Below are 23,660 nucleotides of genomic sequence, written 5' to 3'. Positions count from 1 at the left end.
TGTCACAGTGGCTTACACTTGCATGGCATCTCATAAGCTGGACAACACACTGTGTCCAATGTTTTCACAAAGATAAGATAAGTCATATTTTTGGTACGTTTAATAGTTAAAACAAATTTACATTATTGCAATCAGTTGATAAAACATTGTCCTTTACAATTATAAAAGCTTTTTACAAAAATCTACTACTCTGCTAGCATGTGAGCAGACTGGGGTAGATCCTGCTGAAATCTATGTATTGAATGAATACACAATCCTTTTACATCGGGAAAATATCGTTTTTGAATCAAGATTCGCATTGAATTGAAAAAAATCGATATATTATCGAATCGCGACCCCAAGAATCGATATTGAATCAAATCGTGGGACACCCAAAGATTCGCAGCCCTACATATATATATATATATATATATATATATATATATATATATATATATATATATATATATATATATATATATATATATATATATATTTAGAATTCACTGAAAGTCAAGTATTTCTTCTAACATGGTAATGTTTGACTGCAGCAAATAGTCCTTTTCCCCTCCAAAAACAGTCAATCCCAAGTGTTTCCATCATTTCCCGTCTAGCAACACTGCTGTGGAGCTACCCACCCACCATTTGGGGCATGTGGAGTGCAACATCCTGTGTGTGTGTGTGAAGTTGCAGCCTGAAGGGGCGGGGTCCACGTGCCCCCCCCCCTCACTCACCCAGTATGACAACCACCCATGGCACAGAAAAGCAGCTTTCCACGCGTCTTCTCTCCCCGGCTGTTTGTGTTCGTCCGTGTATGAAGACCTCGCCAAATGCTGCCTCTTTTGCACTTTTGGAATATTTTCCTGCTATAAGCGGCAGCCTGAAGAGGACAGAGGTGCAGTTTTTTTTACACGTGAGTGTCATTTTGACAGCATGACTTGGATTTTGTAGTCTATTGCATGGCGGGAGTGATTGCTGTTTTCTTGGATTGATGATGGAAATGTACAAGGATGCTTGCATGAATCTATATTTCTAGACTGTGCATACATTATGTCTGCGTCGTGAGTGATGGATGTACAGTAGGTGTGCTGCGCTTGCAAAAAAAAAACAGCCCTCCCCCAGAATCTGAATGAATATTTGAAGAAAAGTTGCAAACGAAGCGTCTCCCTGGCTTACATTATGCATTATTACACTCCGGCTTGTGATTGGCCGCAGCTTAGTGTGGCAACAGTCTTCCCGTCCGCCCAGCAACTCCCCATTCCTCATGCCGTGGTGATTCTCTGCCTCCCAGGGCCTTTTCTGCAGCATCCAGCGTGGTAACCATGGCAACGGCAGCCTGACCCCCCCTTAACCGTGAGTGCTGTTACAGTCACTGCACGCTTGACCTGAATTCCGCACGGCGTCATACGGAGGCAGCCGCTACTTGGCAGCTGACCCGCTTCTGGTTTGTTGGCGGTCACGTACCCCTTTTTGGGGTTTTTTTACCCCCTGAGTCAAAGATGACCAGTGATGCTTGATCGCTGCCTTTGAAGGAATTGTCGACTGTCGCTAAGCAAATGTTTTTTACTTATCTTATGTGGTCGGGGATCGTTCACCCCTTAGGGGACGAAGGAAGAACATATGCTGTGGGTTTAGAAGCAAAAGCGCAGAATTGTTGGATCGATGCCGTGCACAGCGGCCCACGTCTCAGCTGCAGGATCCCTGAGGTGTCAGAGCCAGACCGCTGCAAGAAGTCAGTGTTCAGAAAGAAGAAAAACAAATACAAAAATGAGGGGTATTTTACTTGAACTAAGCAAAATGATGTACCAATAAAACAAGAACCTTTGGCTTGTCAAGACTTTTCTGAATAAGTAAAATTAGTTCACCTCAATGAAGCCAAAAATACCTTCAAATAAGTATATTCTTATTAATAACAAGTGCACTTTTCTTGGTAGAAAAAAAATACCTTTTTGCTCAATATGTTGAAAATATTCTTAAATGAAGTAAATGCTAGCGCCAGTATATTGAAATAGTGACAGAGAATAGAACATTTTTGGGGTAGCGATTCGATTATATATCGATTTCTTTGATTCGATTCGATTCTAGATTTAAAAACGATATTTTCCCGATGTAAAAGGATTGTGTATTCATTCAATACATAGATTTCAGCAGGATCTACCCCAGTCTGCTCACATGCTAGCAGAGTAGTAGATTTTTGTAAAAAGCTTTTATAATTGTAAAGGACAATGTTTTATCAACTGATTGCAATAATGTACATTTGTTTGAACTATTAAAGGAAGCAAAAATAGGACTTATTTTATCTTTGTGAAAACATTGGACACAGTGTGTTGTCCAGCTTATGAGATGCCATGCAAGTGTAAGCCACTCTGACACTATTGTTCTTTCTTTTATTCTTATAAATGTCTAATGATAATGTCAGAGATTTTTAATCACTGCTATGCTGAAATCATAATATTGATACTGTTAATCATTTTTGTTTCACTACTTTTGTTTTGTTCTGTGTGGTGTTTGTGTCTCCTCTCAATTGTTCTGTTTATTGCAGTTCTGAGTGTTGCTGGCTCAGCTTTGCTTTTGGAATTGGATTGCATTGTTATGGTATTGCTGTGTATTGTTTTGTTGGATTGATTAAAAAAAAAAAAAAATCGATTTAAAAAAAATGAGAATCGATTCTGAATCGCACAACGTATTCGATTTGATTCGTATTTGAATCGATTTTCCCCACACCCCTAGTTACTACCCACCTCTGGTACTACCTACTACCCACCTCTGGTACTACCTACTACCCACCTCTGGTACTACCTACTACCCACCTCTGGTACTACGGTAGTCTAAGTCACAGCAGTTCAGCCGAAGCACCAAGCAGTGTGGGTGGGGAGTGTTTCCACAGAGCGTTTCCACAGAGTGTTTCCACAGAGTGTTTCCACAGAGTGTTTCCAGAGAGTGTTTCCAGAGAGTGTTTCCACAGAGTGTTTCCACAGAGTGTTTCCACAGAGTGTTTCCAGAGAGTGTTTCCACAGAGTGTTTCCACAGAGTGTTTCCACAGAGTGTTTCCAGAGAGTGTTTCTGGGATCAGTATCCTCTGCCATTCAAAGAGCCATTTAAGACCTGTGTCACATAGCGAAGAAGTCAATAAGAGACGCTATTGTTCTCCTGAATGACTGCCGGCAGTCACCCAGATAATAAGTATTAGTGCGTGCTATGAAGACATTGGCTTTGTCGCCTTCTACATCATGTTCGATCTAATTGTCAGTCCAGCATTACGTTGTGTGTGGTTTCCACGGCAACACGCACACGACTGCAAGGCATACTGGGTGACACAGAGTACACTAATGGTTGTGATAAAAACGGTTTTAACACTCATAGTAATATGCGCCACGCTGTGAAGCCACACCAAACAAGAACGACAAACACATTTCGGGAGAACATCCTCACAGTAACACAACATAAACGCAACACAACTAATACCCATAATCCTTTGTATTCATGACACTTCCTGACTCTTTTATACACCCCAAAACCCCTTGTTGCTGGACCAACAATTGGTTCGTACATGTTGTTGAAGGTGTTGAAGGCAATGGCTTCACAGCACGCCCATATTCTTGTCATCAGGATAAACGCTAGTGGATAGTCGCGAGAACGTCAGCGGCTCCAATTGTCTTCATTACTCTGTGAAACAGGTCCTAAATGACTCTGTGAGTGGTAAAGGTGGCCAACCTCTGATGTATTACAGCGGGCGGGTACGGTCCTGATAAAATGTTGGTTCGGGTGGACGGCGGGTGGATGACGACTTTGGTGATGCGGATGCGGATGATATAATTGCCTATCCGCGCATCTCTACCCCAGACACTTTTTTTCCCTCTAAATGTGGCCCCTGAGTGAAAATAATTGCCCGGGCCTGACGTGGGGGACAGACAGTGCTGAGCCACATTGTCGCTCTGATGACACGTCAGCGGTGAAAGAGACCTTCAAATAAGGCTGTGAAAGCTTGGAAAGAGAAGACACGTCCATGCGGACATAATACCCGCACAATACAAGCGTGACCTATAAAAATACAAGATGGCATAATAAAACTGTCACCAGCCAGACAAAGTGGTCTGGTTTCAGGCCTCCGGATCGATACCACATTTAGAGTACTTGAACTCCTGTATGTACTTACTGTAAGAAATGAAAAACAACTCCACTTAGGAGCCTAATTGGAGCTCTTAACTTCAGACACTTGTATCTCAAATCAACGTCTTCATTTATTGTGGAATGTCAGAGAATAAAAGAGTTATGGCTGAAAACAACAAAAGAAGCAATCACATTCCTTAATATAAACATAGACATTGCAAACTTGTATTCTTGGGGATCTCATCAATTTTGTAACGTGTCATCAAAGAGTAAAAATGCATTTCTTTCAATATGCATAATAACAAAACGGGTAATATTTAAAAAAAAAGGCTATATGTTGATAGTCCAAGTCATACTGACTGTTGTACACAAGCTATGGAGATGCTATCAGTAGAAAAAAATGCATTTAGTTTGGATAATAATCAGTCATATATTGGAATATGAGATCCATTATTGAAATTTATTTTAAAGGGGAACATTATCAGCAGACCTATGTAAGCGTCAATATATACCTTGATGGTGAAGAAAAAAGACCATCTATTTTTTTAACCGATTTCCGAACTCTAAATGGGTGAATTTTGGCGAATTAAACGCCTTTCTGTTTATCGCGCTGGAGGCGATGACGTCAGAATGTGACGTCGCCGAGGTAACACACCCACCATTTTCATTTTCAACACATTACAAACACCGGGTCTCAGCTCTGTTATTTTCCGTTTTTTTGACTATTTTTTGGAACCTTGGAGACATCATGCCTGGTGGGTGTGTTGTCGGAGGGTGTAACAACACTAACAGGGAGGGATTCAAGTTGCACCACTGGCAAGAAATCTGCCGCCAGACCCCCATTGAATGTACCAGAGTGTCTCCACATTTGACCGCCGATGCTAAGACAGACATGGCACAGAGATGTATGGATAACCTGCAGATGCATTTGCAACCATTAAGTCAACCAAATCACAAAGGTGAGTTTTGTTGATGTTGACTTATTTGCTAATCAGACATATTTGGTCACGGCGTGACTGCCAGTTAATCGATGCTAACATGCTACGCTAATCGACGCTAACATGCTATTTACCGGCGGTGCTAAGGCAGACATGGCACAGAGATGTATGGATAACCTGCAGATGCATTTGTAACGATAAAGTCACAGAAATCACAAAGGTGAGTTTTGTTGATGTTGACTGCCAGCTAATCGATGCTAACATGCTACGCTAATCGACGCTAACATGCTATTTACCGGCGGTGCTAAAGCAGACATGGTACAGAGATGTATGGATAACCTGTAGATGCATTTGCAACTATATTACGTTTCCTTCCACCCACATTTAATGCGAAACAAACACTTACCAATCGACGGATTTAAGTTGCTCCAGTGTCAAAAGATGCGAAAGTCCTGATCGTTTGGTCCGCACATTTTACCGGCGATGCTAATGCAGCTATTCGGCCATGCTATGGCTATGAATAGCGTCAATAGCTATTCGCTCAATAGCTTCAGTTTCTTCTTCAATATTTTCATACTCCAACCATCTGTTTCAATACATGCGTAATCTGTTGAATTGCTTAAGCCGCTGAAATCCGAGTTTGAATCCGAGCTAATGTCGCTATATCTTGCTGTGGTATTCCCATTGTTTGTTTACATTGGCAGCACTGTGTGACGTCACAGAGAATAAGGCACTTTAAAGCTTTATTTAGGGATATTCCGAGACCGGTAACATTTTGAAAAAACTTCAAAAAATACAACAAGCCACTGGGAACTGATTTTTATTGTTTTTAACCCTTTTGAAATTGTGATAATGTTCCCCTTTAAGTATTAAAGGAACCAAAATATGACTTATTATATCTTTGTGTTAAATATTGGACACTGTGTGTTGTCAAGCTTATGAGATGCCATGCATTGTTCATTTTTTGTATTAACATTTTTAATGATAATATCAATGAGGGATTTTTAATCACTGCTATTTTGAAATTGTTACTAATATTGATAATATTGATTTTTGTTTGCCTACTGTTAGATTGTAGCGTGTCATGTTTGTGTCCTCAATTACTCTGTTTATTGCACTTCTGAGTGTTGCTGGGTCGGGTTTGGTTTTGGAATTGGATTGCATTATTATGTATTGTTTTGTTGGATTGATTAATAAATTCATTTAAAAAAATAAAAATAAAATAAAAAAATCACGTCTTCCAATGAAATGAATGTAAAGCCATTTAATCGGTGCTTTAACCCCCGAAACAGCACAGTTTGTAAAAACAAAAGAGAAATATTGTATAAAAACAACGGTAGGTCATACAAATAAAGTTGTGTGAAGTAGTAATGTAATAATAAATATATAATATTTACCTTCTATGGCTGAGGGGCCACATTGCAGTTATGTTTGGCCCCAGAGGGCCGCTTCTAACAGTGAATACTATTATTACACAATTTTTTTAATGTATTTTTCATATGAGTTGAGAAATTGTGTTAGATGTAAATATAAACAGAATACAATGATTTGCAAATCCTTTTCAAGCCATATTCAGTTGAATATGCTACAAAGACAACATATTTCATGTTCAAACTCATAAACTTTATTTATTATGCAAATAATCATTAACTTTAAAATTTGATGCCAGCAACACGTGACAAAGAAGTTGGGAAAGGTGGCAATAAATACTGATAAAGTTGAGGAATGCTCATCAAACACTTATTTGGAACATCCCACAGGTGTGCAGGCTAATTGGGAACAGGTGGGTGCCATGATTGGCTATAAAAACAGCTTCCCAAAAAATGCTCAGTCTTTCACAAGAAAGGATGGGGTGAGGTACACCCCTTTGTCCACAACTGCGTGAGCAAATAGTCAAACAGTTTAAGAACAACCTTTCTCAAAGTGACATTGCAAGAAATTTAGGGATTTCAACATCTACGCTCCATAATATCATCAAAAGGTTCAGAGAATCTGGAGAAATCACTCCACGTAAGCAGCATGGCTGGAAACCAACATTGAATGACCGTGACCTTCCATCCCTCAGACGGCACTGTATCAAAAACCGACATCAATCTCTAAAGGATATCACCACATGGGCTCAGGAACACCTCAGAAAACCACTGTCACTAAATACAGTTTGTGGCTATATCTGTAAGTGCAATTTAAAGCTCTATTTTGCAAAGCGAAAGCCATTTATCAACAGCACCCAGAAACGCCGCCGGCTTCTCTGAGCCCGAGATCATCTAAGATGGACTGATGCAAAGTGGAAAAGTGTTCTGTGGTCTGACGAGTCCACATTTCAATTTTTTGGGGGAAACTGTGGACGTTGTGTCCTCCGGGTCAAAGAGGAAAAGAACCATCCGGATTGTTCTAGGTGCAAAGATGAAAAGCCAGCATGTGTGATGGTATGGGGGTGTATTAGTGCCCAAGGCATGGGTAACTTACACATGTGTGATGGTATGGGGGTGTATTAGTGCCCACGGCATGGGTAACTTACACATGTGTGATGGTATGGGGGTGTATTAGTGCCCGAGGCATGGGTAACTTACACATGTGTGATGGTATGGGGGTGTATTAGTGCCCAAGGCATGGGTAACTTACACATGTGTGATGGTATGGGGGTGTATTAGTGCCCAAGACATGGGTAACTTACACATGTGTGATGGTATGGGGGTGTATTAGTGCCCAAGACATGGGTAACTTACACATGTGTGATGGTATGGGGGTGTATTAGTGCCCAAGGCATGGGTAACTTACACATGTGTGATGGTATGGGGGTGTATTAGTGCCCAAGGCATGGGTAACTTACACATGTGTGATGGTATGGGGGTGTATTAGTGCCCAAGACATGGGTAACTTACACATGTGTGATGGTATGGGGGTGTATTAGTGCCCAAGACATGGGTAACTTACACATGTGTGATGGTATGGGGGTGTATTAGTGCCCAAGGCATGGGTAACTTACACATGTGTGATGGTATGGGGGTGTATTAGTGCCCAAGGCATGGGTAACTTACACATCTGTGATGGTATGGGGGTGTATTAGTGCCCAAGACATGGGTAACTTACACATGTGTGATGGTATGGGGGTGTATTAGTGCCCAAGGCATGGGTAACTTACACATGTGTGATGGTATGGGGGTGTATTAGTGAACAAGGCATGGGTAACTTACACATGTGTGATGGTATGGGGGTGTATTAGTGCCCAAGACATGGGTAACTTACACATGTGTGATGGTATGGTGGTGTATTAGTGCCCAAGACATGGGTAACTTACACATGTGTGATGGTATGGGGGTGTATTAGTGCCCAAGGCATGGGTAACTTACACATGTGTGATGGTATGGGGGTGTATTAGTGCCCAAGGCATGGGTAACTTACACATGTGTGATGGTATGGGGGTGTATTAGTGCCCAAGGCATGGGTAACTTACACATCTGTGAAGGCACCATTAATGCTGAAAGGTCCATACAGGTTTTAGAGCAACATATGTTGTCATCCAAGCAACGTTATCATGGACGCCCCTGCTTATTTCAGCAAGACAATGCCAAGCCACGTGTTACAACAGCGTGGTTTCGTAGTAAAAGAGTGCGGGTACTTTCCTGGCCCACCTGCAGTCCAGACCTGTCTCCCATTTAAAATGTGTGGCGCATTATGAAGCGTAAAATAGGACAGCAGAGACCCCGGACTGTTGAAGGACTGAAGCTCTACATAAAACAAGAATGGGAAAGAATTCCACTTTCAAAGCTTCTGTTGCGATCTGCTGCTCAGATCTTCACGTGTTTGTTTTTTCATTCTCAGTCTGACCCGTTTATTTCCTGTTTTTGTCCATCACTATGGTTACACATCAGTCCACCTGTTAGTCTCGCCCCGCACACCTGCTACTAATTTTCACCCTCCTATTTAAGCTCACCTTTTCTGTTTACTCATTCTCGGATCCTAATTTGCCCACGCGCATCAGTGACGACTCTCATCATTCGTATGTATTTTCTCGCTAGCTCTCACGCCAAGCCACTTTATTGTCTAGCTTTCATGCTAAATGTTTTGTTTACTCTTTTGTGTCCTCGTACCAAGTTCTAGTTTTCCTTGTTTTATCCTAGCTTTCACGCTAGCGTCTTTTTGTTTACTTTTTCTCTTTACACCAGTATTTTTGTTCATAGACTTTTGTTATTAAATACCCTTTATCTTACCTATGCTGTGTTCTGCTTCGACGCATCCACGGGAAAACCACACCGGCATTACAATGCCGAAGAAGAGTCCTCACAGTAGGATCCGAGCATCAAGTTGTTTTTCCGCGTCGAAACCACGGGAGGAACCCTTCGACTTAGGGTTGTGGTTGGAGCTCGTGGCTTGGGAGCAGGAAAGACTCGACTGTGGGCCTGAAGTCTCCTCCGAAGCCGTTCGCGCTGCCCCGAAGAAGCGGGGGGTCCAGTGGAGAGGTCCCCCGCGCGGCAGTAATGTTCCAGCACCACTTATTCCTCCCCATGGACACAGCAAGTTTCACCCCGTCCAGGATTCACCCGTCATTACCGGTAATCCTGCTTGTTTTTTTTCAAATCATTCCTTAAGCTGCCATGACACTTTTTCTGACACAAGCAATGACGTCATTTGGGGAACGCCCACCGGTGACGCAACACCGGCCTCTGTTGATGACATTTTTTCAGAAGATTTTTTTATTGTGGACGATATATCTCAGCCATTTTCCAAAAACTTGGACAGTAATAATACTTTCACACAGTATCAGGACATTTATATTGATTCTAGTCACCCTCAGTATATTGTTAATTGTCAAGATCAGCCTCCCATTACTTTGGCCCCGCCCACATCTCAGCCTATTTCACGTCCTACCCCCACGTCACCTGATTTTGAAACTGACCTAGAAAAATATAGTCCTGCCTGGATGGACGAGTGGTACAGGAGAGTTTTGATTGAACTGGAGCTGGAGGAGAAATTTCTTGCTGCTCAGAACAATCCTCTCCTCATACAGACTAATGGGGTGGAGTCTGCCCTCCTCCAAACCTCCCACCGCCCGCCCTTACGGTCAGCCTCTGTCCAACGGGGCCCCGTCTGGAATCCGGGTCTTGAGGGGAGGGCCAGTATTACTACTAAGCCTCCTAGACCTCCACCACCGGTGTTTACCCCTGTTAAACCTGTTAAGCCACTACGGCCTCCTAGACCTCCTCCACCGGTGTTCTCCCCGGTCAAGTCACGCCCTCTTAGACCTCCTCCACCTGTGTTCCGTCCGTGCCCTAGTTCTAGTTTTAGTCACAGTCTCTCTCAGAGTTCGAGTCCCAGCCTTCTTCGTAGCCCATGCTCTAGTCCTACTCGTAGACCGACTTGTAGACTGAGTCGTAGTCCAAGTCCTGGTCCGAGTTTCCGTTCTGATTCTAGTTGTAGTCCTAGTCTTTCTCGTAGTCGTCGTAGTCCTAGTTCCACTCGTAGACTGATCCGTAGTCCGAGTCCTGTTTCGAGTCCGGTCCCGAGTCTTGTTTCTTGCCTTTGTAATATTAGTACTGATTCCCCTCGTGGTCTTAGTCCGAACCCTAGTCCTTACCCAAGTTCTTGTCCGAGCCCCAGTGTTACTGTAAGTCCTAGTCTTTGTCCTAGTCCTTGCCCGAGCACCAGTTTGATTGTTAGTCCCAGTCCTTGCCCAAGCCCTAGTTTGACCGTTTGTCCTAGTTCTTGCCCAAGCCCTGGTATGACTGTAAGTCCTGGTCGTTGCCCAAGCCCTTCTCAAAGCACTAGTGTGATTGTAAGTCCTGGTCCTCTCTCAAGTCCTTGCCCGAGTCCTAGTGTTTGTCTTATCACTCATCATAGTCCTAGTCCTGCTCACAGCCAGTCCCCTAGTTCTCCTCGGCAGACCCCTGTGCCTGCTCCTCGGCTGAAGCCGACTCCTGCTCCTCGGCTGAAGCCGACTCCTGCTCCTCGGCTGAAGCCGACTCCTGCTCCTCGGCTGAAGCCGACACCTGCTCCTCGGCTGAAGCCGACACCTGCTCCTCGGCTGAAGCCGACACCTGCTCCTCGGCTGAAGCCGACACCTGCTCCTCGGCTGAAGCCGACACCTGCTCCTCGGCTGAAGCCGACACCTGCTCCCAGTCTGGTTCTCACACCAGCACATGACTCTCGCCTGGTTTTCACACCAGAAAATGTTTCTAGCCTTGTTCTCACGCCAGTTTCAGACTCTAAACTGGTTCTCACGCCAGCACAAACTCCAAGGCTGGAGCCCACTCCGGTACCAGCACCACGACAGGTACCGGTGCCAGCTCCGCGCCGCCAAGCACCGCCGACGACGGGGCTGGAGCCCACACCAGCGCCGACGACGGGGCTGGAGCCCACACCAGCGCCGACGACGGGGCTGGAGCCCACACCAGCGCCGACGACGGGGCTGGGGCCCACACCAGCGTCGACGACGGGGCTGGAGCCCACACCAGCGTCGACGACGGGGCTTGAGCCCACACCAGCGTCGACGACGGGGCTGGAGCCCACACCAGCGTCGACGACGGGGCTGGAACCCACACCAGCACCCCCGACGACTCCTGCGGCTCCCAGGCCGCCTCCGACGACTCCTGCGGCTCCCAGGCCGCCCTCCGACGACTCCTGCGGCTCCCAGGCCGCCTCCGACGACTCCTGCGGCTCCCAGGCCGCCTCCGACGACTCCTGCGGCTCCCAGGCCGCCTCCGACGACTCCTGCGGCTCCCAGGCCGCCTCCGACGCCTTCTTCGGCTGCAGCACCCGCATCATCCTCGCCAGCTGCACTCGGGCCTGCTTTGGCTGCAGTCCCCGCACCCTCGTCTGCTGCTTCCAAGCCTGCTGGGATTTCGGTGCTGAGGCGTCGTCGACCACGGGCGTGGCCTCTGCGAGGTCATCCTCCTCGCCAGATACTCCCTCCTCCATGTCGGCCACGGATGTGGCCGTGCCCGGGTCGTCCGCCTCGCCGGGCACCTCATCCTGCGAGGCGGCCACTAATGTGGCCTTTTCGAGGTCGCCCGCCAAAACTTTTTCGGCAGCAGCGTTCCACCCGCCGCCGCCACATGATGTGTCCTCGGTGGATTCGGGGACATGCGATCTGGCGACCCTCCACCGTGGACTCCCTCCGCCCTCCCTTCGTTTGTGAACTTTCTGGTTTTGGGGAGGGGGTTCAAGTTTTGTTTGTTTTTTAAGACATCTGGTATCTGTCTTTTGTTGGGGGGGAATACTGTTGCGATCTGCTGCTCAGATCTTCACGTGTTTGTTTTTTCATTCTCAGTCTGACCCGTTTATTTCCTGTTTTTGTCCATCACTATGGTTACACATCAGTCCACCTGTTAGTCTCGCCCCGCACACCTGCTACTAATTTTCACCCTCCTATTTAAGCTCACCTTTTCTGTTTACTCATTCTCGGATCCTAATTTGCCCACGCGCATCAGTGACGACTCTCATCATTCGTATGTATTTTCTCGCTAGCTCTCACGCCAAGCCACTTTATTGTCTAGCTTTCATGCTAAATGTTTTGTTTACTCTTTTGTGTCCTCGTACCAAGTTCTAGTTTTCCTTGTTTTATCCTAGCTTTCACGCTAGCGTCTTTTTGTTTACTTTTTCTCTTTACACCAGTATTTTTGTTCATAGACTTTTGTTATTAAATACCCTTTATCTTACCTATGCTGTGTTCTGCTTCGACGCATCCACGGGAAAACCACACCGGCATTACAATGCCGAAGAAGAGTCCTCACAGCTTCAACAATTAGTTTCCTCAGTTCCCAAACGTTTATTGAGTGTTAAAAGAAAAGGTGATGTAACACAGTGGTGAACATGCCCTTTCCCAACTACTTTGGCACGTGTTGCAGCCATGAAATTTTAAGTTAATTATTATTTGCAAAAAAATATATATATATATATATAAAGTTTATGAGTTTGAACATCAAATATGTTGTCTTTGTAATAATAATAATAATAATAATGGATTAGATTTATATCCCACTTTTCTATTGTTAGATACTCAAAGCGCTCACAGAGAAGTGGGAAGCCATCATTCATTCACACGATGGTGGTGGTAAGCTACATCTGTAGCCACAGCTTCCCTGGGGTAGACTGGCGAAAGCGTGGCTGCCAGTTTGCACCTACGACCCCTCCGACCACCACCAATCATTCATTCATCATTCATTCACCAGTGTGAGCGGCACCGGGGGGCAAAGGGTGAAGTGTCCTGCCCAAGGACACAATGGCAGCGACTTGGATGTCAATAGGTGGGAAGCGAACCTGCAACCCTCAGGTTTCTGTCACGGCCGCTCTACCCACTACCTCAGGGGTCACCAACACAGTGCCCGCGGGCACCAGGTCGCCCGTAAGGACCAGATGAGTCGCCCGCTGGCCTGTTCTAAAAATAGCTCAAATAGCAGCACTTACCAGTGAGCTGCCTCTATTTTTTAAATTGTATTTATTTACTAGCAAGCTGGACATTTTTAATTCTAAGAGAGACAAAACTCAAATAGAATTTGAAAATCCAAGAAAATATTTTAAAGACTTGGTCTTCACTTGTTTAAATAAATTAATTTATTTTTTACTTTGCTTCTTATAACTTTCAGAAAGACAATTTTAGAGAAAAAATACAACCTTAAACATCATTTTAGGATTTTTAAACACAAATACCTTTTTAACTTTTAAATTCCTTCCTCTGCTTTCCTGACAATTTAAATCCATGTTCAAGTAAATAAATTTGTTCATTGTAAAGAATAATAAATAGATTTTGATTTAATTCTTCATTTAAGCTTCTGTTTTTCGACAAAGAATATTTGTGAAATATTTTTTTCAAACTTGTTATGATTAAGATTCAAAAGAATTATTCTGGCAAATCTAGGAAATCTGTAGAATCAAATTTAAATCTTATTTCAAAGTCTTTTGAATTGCTTTTAAAAAAAAAATTCTGGAAAATCTAGAAGAAATAATGATTTGTCTTTGTTAGAAATATAGCTTGGTCCAATTTGTTATATATTCTAACAAAGTGCAGATTGGATTTTAACCTATTTAAAACATGTCATCAACATTCTAAAATTAATCTTAACCAGGAAAAATTACTAATGATGTTCCATAAATTATTTTTTTATTTTTTTCAAAAAAAGATTCAAATTAGCCCGTTTTTCTCTTAATTTTTTTAGGCTGAATTTTAAAGAGTCGAAATTGAAGATAAACTATATTTCAAAATTTAATTTTCATTTTTTTGGTGTTTTGTCCTTTTTTTAAACAGTTAAATTAAGTGTTTTTTTCATCATTTATTCTCGACAAAAAACCTTTCGTAAAAGGAAAAAAAATGTATGACGGAATGACAGACAGAAATACCCATTTTTTCATATATATAGATTTGTAAATTGAGCAAATTGGCTATTTTTTAAAGTGTGTATCAAACTGGTAGCCCTTGGCATGAATCAGTAGCCAAGAAGTAGCTCTTGCTTTCAAAAAGGTTGCTGACCCCTGCTTTACGCCATCTTTGTAGCATATTCAATTGAATATGGCTTGAAAAGGATTTGCAAATCATTGTATTCTGTTTATATTTACATCTAACACAATTCCCCAACTCATGTGGAAACAGGGTTTGTAAAAAAAATATGGTAAGTTGCAATAATTTCACCTTAAAATGGAATGTATATTATTGTAAATAGAAAAACAGTACTGCTGTTTTCTTGGTTAAAAAAAAGGCAGCTCAGTTGCCTGAATTTTACTGTCAAATTTACATCTGATTTTTTCTTACTGTAAACAAAAAATAATGCAATTTTACCGTAAAAAGTTGGCACCTGAGCTGTCAGTCTTTTATTTTATTTTTTTAACAGCAAATCAACAAAAGTGTAGAATATTTCAATGTATTAGTGTAAATGCCAAAACGTTACCCCAGTTTATTACAGTAAAAAAAAAATGCTGTAAAAACCACAGTAAATTTCACATTTTTACCTTGAAATCTATTGCTACTTTTACATCGCGCAATTTGATGGATAACTTTCTTTGAAATCATCATTAATAGTTCAAACCCCGTTTCCATATGAGATGGGAAATTGTGTTAGATGTAAATATAAACAGAATACAATGATTTGCAAATCCTTTTCAAGCCATATTCAGTTGAATATGCTACAAAGACAACATATTTCATGTTCAAACTCATAAACTTTATTTATTTTTTCAAATAATAATTAACTTAGAATTTCATGGCTGCAACACGTGCCAAAGTAGTTGGGAAAGGGCATGTTCACCACTGTGTTACATCACCTTTTCTTTTAACAACACTCAATAAACGTTTGGGAACTGAGGAAACTAATTGTTGAAGCTTTGAAAGTGGAATTCTTTCCCATTCTTGTTTTATGTAGAGCTTCAGTCCTTCAACAGTCCGGGGTCTCCGCTGTCCTATTTTACACTTCATAATGCACCACACATTTTCCATGGGAGACAGGTCTGGACTGCAGGCGGGCCAGGAAAGTACCCGCACTCTTTTACTACGAAACCACGCTGTTGTAACACTTGCTGAATGTGGCTTGGCATTGTCTTTCTGAAATAAGCAGGGGCGTCCATGAAAAAGACAACGCTTAGACGGCAGCATATGTTGTTCCAAAACCTGTATGTACCTTTCAGCATTAATGGTGCCTTCACAGATGTGTAAGTTACCCATGCCTTGGGCACTAATACACCCCCATACCATCACACATGTGTAAGTTACCCATGTCTTGGGCACTAATACACCCCCATACCATCACACATGTGTAAGTTACCCATGTCTTGGGCACTAATACACCCCCATACCATCACACATGTGTAAGTTACCCATGTCTTGGGCACTAATACACCCCCATACCATCACACATGTGTAAGTTACCCATGTCTTGGGCACTAATACACCCCCATACCATCACACATGTGTAAGTTACCCATGCCTTGGGCACTAATACACCCCCATACCATCACACATGTGTAAGTTACCCATGCCTTGGGCACTAATACACCCCCATAGCATCACACATGTGTAAGTTACCCATGCCTTGGGCACTAATACACCCCATAATCCATCACACATGTGTAAGTTACCCATGCCTTGGGCACTAATACACCCCCATACCATCACACATGTGTAAGTTACCCATGTCTTGGGCACTAATACACCCCCATACCATCACACATGTGTAAGTTACCCATGCCTTGGGCACTAATACACCCCCATACCATCACACATGTGTAAGTTACCCATGCCTTGGGCACTAATACACCCCCATACCATCACACATGTGTAAGTTACCCATGTCTTGGGCACTAATACACCCCCATACCATCACACATGTGTAAGTTACCCATGCCTTGGGCACTAATACACCCCCATACCATCACACATGTGTAAGTTACCCATGTCTTGGGCACTAATACACCCCCATACCATCACACATGTGTAAGTTACCCATGTCTTGTTCACTAATACACCCCCATACCATCACACATGTGTAAGTTACCCATGTCTTGTTCACTAATACACCCCCATACCATCACACATGTGTAAGTTACCCATGCCTTGGGCACTAATACACCCCCATACCATCACACATGTGTAAGTTACCCATGTCTTGTTCACTAATACACCCCCATACCATCACACATGTGTAAGTTACCCATGTCTTGTTCACTAATACACCCCCATACCATCACACATGTGTAAGTTACCCATGTCTTGTTCACTAATACACCCCCATACCATCACACATGTGTAAGTTACCCATGCCTTGGGCACTAATACACCCCCATACCATCACACATGTGTAAGTTACCCATGCCTTGGGCACTAATACACCCCCATACCATCACACATGTGTAAGTTACCCATGCCTTGGGCACTAATACACCCCCATACCATCACACATGTGTAAGTTACCCATGCCTTGGGCACTAATACACCCCCATACCATCACACATGTGTAAGTTACCCATGCCTTGGGCACTAATACACCCCCATACCATCACACATGTGTAAGTTACCCATGCCTCGGGCACTAATACACCCCCCATACCATCACACATGTGTAAGTTACCCATGCCTCGGGCACTAATATACCCCCATACCATCACACATGTGTAAGTTACCCATGCCTTGGGCACTAATACACCCCCATACCATCACACATGTGTAAGTTACCCATGTCTTGGGCACTAATACACCCCCATACCATCACACATGTGTAAGTTACCCATGCCTTGGGCACTAATACACCCCCATACCATCACACATGTGTAAGTTACCCATGCCTTGGGCACTAATACACCCCCATACCATCACACATGTGTAAGTTACCCATGCCTCGGGCACTAATACACCCCCATACCATCACACATGTGTAAGTTACCCATGCCTTGGGCACTAATATACCCCCATACCATCACACATGTGTAAGTTACCCATGCCTTGGGCACTAATACACCCCCATACCATCACACATGTGTAAGTTACCCATGTCTTGGGCACTAATACACCCCCATACCATCACACATGTGTAAGTTACCCATGCCTTGGGCACTAATACACCCCCATACCATCACACATGTGTAAGTTACCCATGCCTTGGGCACTAATACACCCCCATACCATCACACATGTGTAAGTTACCCATGCCTTGGGCACTAATACACCCCCATGCCATCACACATGTGTAAGTTACCCATGCCTTGGGCACTAATACACCCCCATACCATCACACATGTGTAAGTTACCCATGCCTCGGGCACTAATACACCCCCATACCATCACACATGTGTAAGTTACCCATGCCTCGGGCACTAATACACCCCCATACCATCACACATGTGTAAGTTACCCATGCCTCGGGCACTAATACACCCCCATACCATCACACATGTGTAAGTTACCCATGCCTCGGGCACTAATACACCCCCATACCATCACACATGTGTAAGTTACCCATGCCTTGGGCACTAATACACCCCCATACCATCACACATGTGTAAGTTACCCATGTCTTGGGCACTAATACACCCCCATACCATCACACATGTGTAAGTTACCCATGCCTTGGGCACTAATACACCCCCATACCATCACACATGTGTAAGTTACCCATGCCTTGGGCACTAATACACCCCCATACCATCACACATGTGTAAGTTACCCATGCCTTGGGCACTAATACACCCCCATACCATCACACATGTGTAAGTTACCCATGCCTTGGGCACTAATACACCCCCATACCATCACACATGTGTAAGTTACCCATGCCTCGGGCACTAATACACCCCCATACCATCACACATGTGTAAGTTACCCATGCCTTGGGCACTAATACACCCCCATACCATCACACATGTGTAAGTTACCCATGCCTTGGGCACTAATACACCCCCATACCATCACACATGTGTAAGTTACCCATGTCTTGGGCACTAATACACCCCCATACCATCACACATGTGTAAGTTACCCATGCCTTGGGCACTAATACACCCCCATACCATCACACATGTGTAAGTTACCCATGCCTTGGGCACTAATACACCCCCATACCATCACACATGTGTAAGTTACCCATGCCTTGGGCACTAATACACCCCCATACCATCACACATGTGTAAGTTACCCATGCCTTGGGCACTAATACACCCCCATACCATCACACATGTGTAAGTTACCCATGCCTCGGGCACTAATACACCCCCATACCATCACACATGTGTAAGTTACCCATGCCTCGGGCACTAATACACCCCCATACCATCACACATGTGTAAGTTACCCATGCCTCGGGCACTAATACACCCCCATACCATCACACATGTGTAAGTTACCCATGCCTTGGGCACTAATACACCCCCATACCACCACACATGTGTAAGTTACCCATGCCTTGGGCACTAATACACCCCCATACCATCACACATGTGTAAGTTACCCATGTCTTGGGCACTAATACACCCCCATACCATCACACATGTGTAAGTTACCCATGCCTTGGGCACTAATACACCCCCATACCATCACACATGTGTAAGTTACCCATGTCTTGGGCACTAATACACCCCCATACCATCACACATGTGTAAGTTACCCATGTCTTGTTCACTAATACACCCCCATACCATCACACATGTGTAAGTTACCCATGTCTTGTTCACTAATACACCCCCATATCATCACACATGTGTAAGTTACCCATGTCTTGGGCACTAATACACCCCCATACCATCACACATGTGTAAGTTACCCATGTCTTGTTCACTAATACACCCCCATACCATCACACATGTGTAAGTTACCCATGTCTTGTTCACTAATACACCCCCATACCATCACACATGTGTAAGTTACCCATGCCTTGGGCACTAATACACCCCCATACCATCACACATGTGTAAGTTACCCATGTCTTGTTCACTAATACACCCCCATACCATCACACATGTGTAAGTTACCCATGCCTTGGGCACTAATACACCCCCATACCATCACACATGTGTAAGTTACCCATGCCTTGGGCACTAATACACCCCCATACCATCACACATGTGTAAGTTACCCATGCCTTGGGCACTAATACACCCCCATACCATCACACATGTGTAAGTTACCCATGCCTTGGGCACTAATACACCCCCATACCATCACACATGTGTAAGTTACCCATGCCTTGGGCACTAATACACCCCCATACCATCACACATGTGTAAGTTACCCATGCCTCGGGCACTAATACACCCCCATACCATCACACATGTGTAAGTTACCCATGCCTTGGGCACTAATATACCCCCATACCATCACACATGTGTAAGTTACCCATGCCTTGGGCACTAATACACCCCCATACCATCACACATGTGTAAGTTACCCATGTCTTGGGCACTAATACACCCCCATACCATCACACATGTGTAAGTTACCCATGCCTTGGGCACTAATACACCCCCATACCATCACACATGTGTAAGTTACCCATGCCTTGGGCACTAATACACCCCCATACCATCACACATGTGTAAGTTACCCATGCCTTGGGCACTAATACACCCCCATACCATCACACATGTGTAAGTTACCCATGCCTCGGGCACTAATACACCCCCATACCATCACACATGTGTAAGTTACCCATGCCTCGGGCACTAATATACCCCCATACCATCACACATGTGTAAGTTACCCATGCCTTGGGCACTAATACACCCCCATACCATCACACATGTGTAAGTTACCCATGTCTTGGGCACTAATACACCCCCATACCATCACACATGTGTAAGTTACCCATGTCTTGGGCACTAATACACCCCCATACCATCACACATGTGTAAGTTACCCATGCCTTGGGCACTAATACACCCCCATACCATCACACATGTGTAAGTTACCCATGTCTTGGGCACTAATACACCCCCATACCATCACACATGTGTAAGTTACCCATGCCTTGGGCACTAATACACCCCATACCATCACACATGTGTAAGTTACCCATGCCTTGGGCACTAATACACCCCCATACCATCACACATGTGTAAGTTACCCATGCCTTGGGCACTAATACACCCCCATACCATCACACATGTGTAAGTTACCCATGCCTTGGGCACTAATACACCCCCATACCATCACACATGTGTAAGTTACCCATGCCTCGGGCACTAATACACCCCCATACCATCACACATGTGTAAGTTACCCATGCCTTGGGCACTAATACACCCCCATACCATCACACATGTGTAAGTTACCCATGCCTTGGGCACTAATACACCCCCATACCATCACACATGTGTAAGTTACCCATGTCTTGGGCACTAATACACCCCCATACCATCACACATGTGTAAGTTACCCATGCCTTGGGCACTAATACACCCCCATACCATCACACATGTGTAAGTTACCCATGCCTTGGGCACTAATACACCCCCATACCATCACACATGTGTAAGTTACCCATGCCTTGGGCACTAATACACCCCCATACCATCACACATGTGTAAGTTACCCATGCCTTGGGCACTAATACACCCCCATACCATCACACATGTGTAAGTTACCCATGCCTTGGGCACTAATACACCCCCATACCATCACACATGTGTAAGTTACCCATGCCTTGGGCACTAATACACCCCCATACCATCACACATGTGTAAGTTACCCATGCCTTGGGCACTAATACACCCCCATACCATCACACATGTGTAAGTTACCCATGCCTTGGGCACTAATACACCCCCATACCATCACACATGTGTAAGTTACCCATGCCTTGGGCACTAATACACCCCCATACCATCACACATGTGTAAGTTACCCATGTCTTGGGCACTAATACACCCCCATACCATCACACATGTGTAAGTTACCCATGTCTTGTTCACTAATACACCCCCATACCATCACACATGTGTAAGTTACCCATGTCTTGTTCACTAATACACCCCCATACCATCACACATGTGTAAGTTACCCATGTCTTGGGCACTAATACACCCCCATACCATCACACATGTGTAAGTTACCCATGTCTTGTTCACTGATACACCCCCATACCATCACACATGTGTAAGTTACCCATGTCTTGTTCATTAATACACCCCCATACCATCACACATGTGTAAGTTACCCATGTCTTGGGCACTAATACACCCCCATACCATCACACATGTGTAAGTTACCCATGTCTTGTTCACTGATACACCCCCATACCATCACACATGTGTAAGTTACCCATGTCTTGTTCACTAATACACCCCCATACCATCACACATGTGTAAGTTACCCATGTCTTGGGCACTAATACACCCCCATACCATCACACATGTGTAAGTTACCCATGTCTTGTTCACTAATACACCCCCATACCATCACACATGTGTAAGTTACCCATGTCTTGTTCACTAATACACCCCCATACCATCACACATGTGTAAGTTACCCATGCCTTGGGCACTAATACACCCCCATACCATCACACATGTGTAAGTTACCCATGTCTTGTTCACTAATACACCCCCATACCATCACACATGTGTAAGTTACCCATGTCTTGTTCACTAATACACCCCCATACCATCACACATGTGTAAGTTACCCATGTCTTGTTCACTAATACACCCCCATACCATCACACATGTGTAAGTTACCCATGCCTTGGGCACTAATACACCCCCATACCATCACACATGTGTAAGTTACCCATGCCTTGGGCACTAATACACCCCCATACCATCACACATGTGTAAGTTACCCATGCCTTGGGCACTAATACACCCCCATACCATCACACATGTGTAAGTTACCCATGCCTTGGGCACTAATACACCCCCATACCATCACACATGTGTAAGTTACCCATGCCTCGGGCACTAATACACCCCCATACCATCACACATGTGTAAGTTACCCATGCCTTGGGCACTAATACACCCCCATACCATCACACATGTGTAAGTTACCCATGCCTTGGGCACTAATACACCCCCATACCATCACACATGTGTAAGTTACCCATGTCTTGGGCACTAATACACCCCCATACCATCACACATGTGTAAGTTACCCATGCCTTGGGCACTAATACACCCCCATACCATCACACATGTGTAAGTTACCCATGCCTTGGGCACTAATACACCCCCATACCATCACACATGTGTAAGTTACCCATGCCTTGGGCACTAATACACCCCCATACCATCACACATGTGTAAGTTACCCATGCCTTGGGCACTAATACACCCCCATACCATCACACATGTGTAAGTTACCCATGCCTTGGGCACTAATACACCCCCATACCATCACACATGTGTAAGTTACCCATGCCTTGGGCACTAATATACCCCCATACCATCACACATGTGTAAGTTACCCATGCCTTGGGCACTAATACACCCCCATACCATCACACATGTGTAAGTTACCCATATCTTGGGCACTAATACACCCCCATACCATCACACATGTGTAAGTTACCCATGCCTTGGGCACTAATACACCCCTATACCATCACACATGTGTAAGTTACCCATGCCTTGGGCACTAATACACCCCCATACCATCACACATGTGTAAGTTACCCATGCCTTGGGCACTAATACACCCCCATACCATCACACATGTGTAAGTTACCCATGCCTTGGGCACTAATACACCCCCATACCATCACACATGTGTAAGTTACCCATGCCTCGGGCACTAATACACCCCCATACCATCACACATGTGTAAGTTACCCATGCCTCGGGCACTAATACACCCCCATACCATCACACATGTGTAAGTTACCCATGCCTTGGGCACTAATACACCCCCATACCATCACACATGTGTAAGTTACCCATGTCTTGGGCACTAATACACCCCCATACCATCACACATGTGTAAGTTACCCATGCCTTGGGCACTAATACACCCCCATACCATCACACATGTGTAAGTTACCCATGTCTTGGGCACTAATACACCCCCATACCATCACACATGTGTAAGTTACCCATGTCTTGGGCACTAATACACCCCCATACCATCACACATGTGTAAGTTACCCATGCCTTGGGCACTAATACACCCCCATACCATCACACATGTGTAAGTTACCCATGTCTTGTTCACTAATACACCCCCATACC

General features: G+C 44.4%; 1 protein-coding gene across 6 annotated transcripts in view; it reads left to right on the top strand.

Annotated features, from left to right (window-relative positions):
* phactr3b (phosphatase and actin regulator 3b) overlaps positions 1–23,660 on the top strand; it is a 135,993-nt gene that overhangs the window by 21,956 nt on the left and 90,377 nt on the right. The window contains exons 1-2 of one of the 6 annotated variants that reach the window (XM_061875570.1): positions 739–892; positions 1,271–1,332. The exons of 3 other annotated variants lie outside the window; for them this stretch is intronic. The gene's annotated coding sequence lies outside the window, so the exon portion shown is untranslated. Of the gene's footprint in view, positions 1–728; positions 893–1,270; positions 1,333–23,660 lie in introns of those variants that run through there. 2 more of the 6 variants (XM_061875573.1, XM_061875569.1) reach the window with 2 other exon arrangements.

This window comes from Nerophis ophidion, linkage group LG16, assembly GCF_033978795.1.
Source record: "Nerophis ophidion isolate RoL-2023_Sa linkage group LG16, RoL_Noph_v1.0, whole genome shotgun sequence".
Taxonomy (NCBI): Eukaryota; Metazoa; Chordata; class Actinopteri; order Syngnathiformes; family Syngnathidae; genus Nerophis; species Nerophis ophidion.
This window is presented reverse-complemented; position numbering and strand designations above follow the sequence as displayed.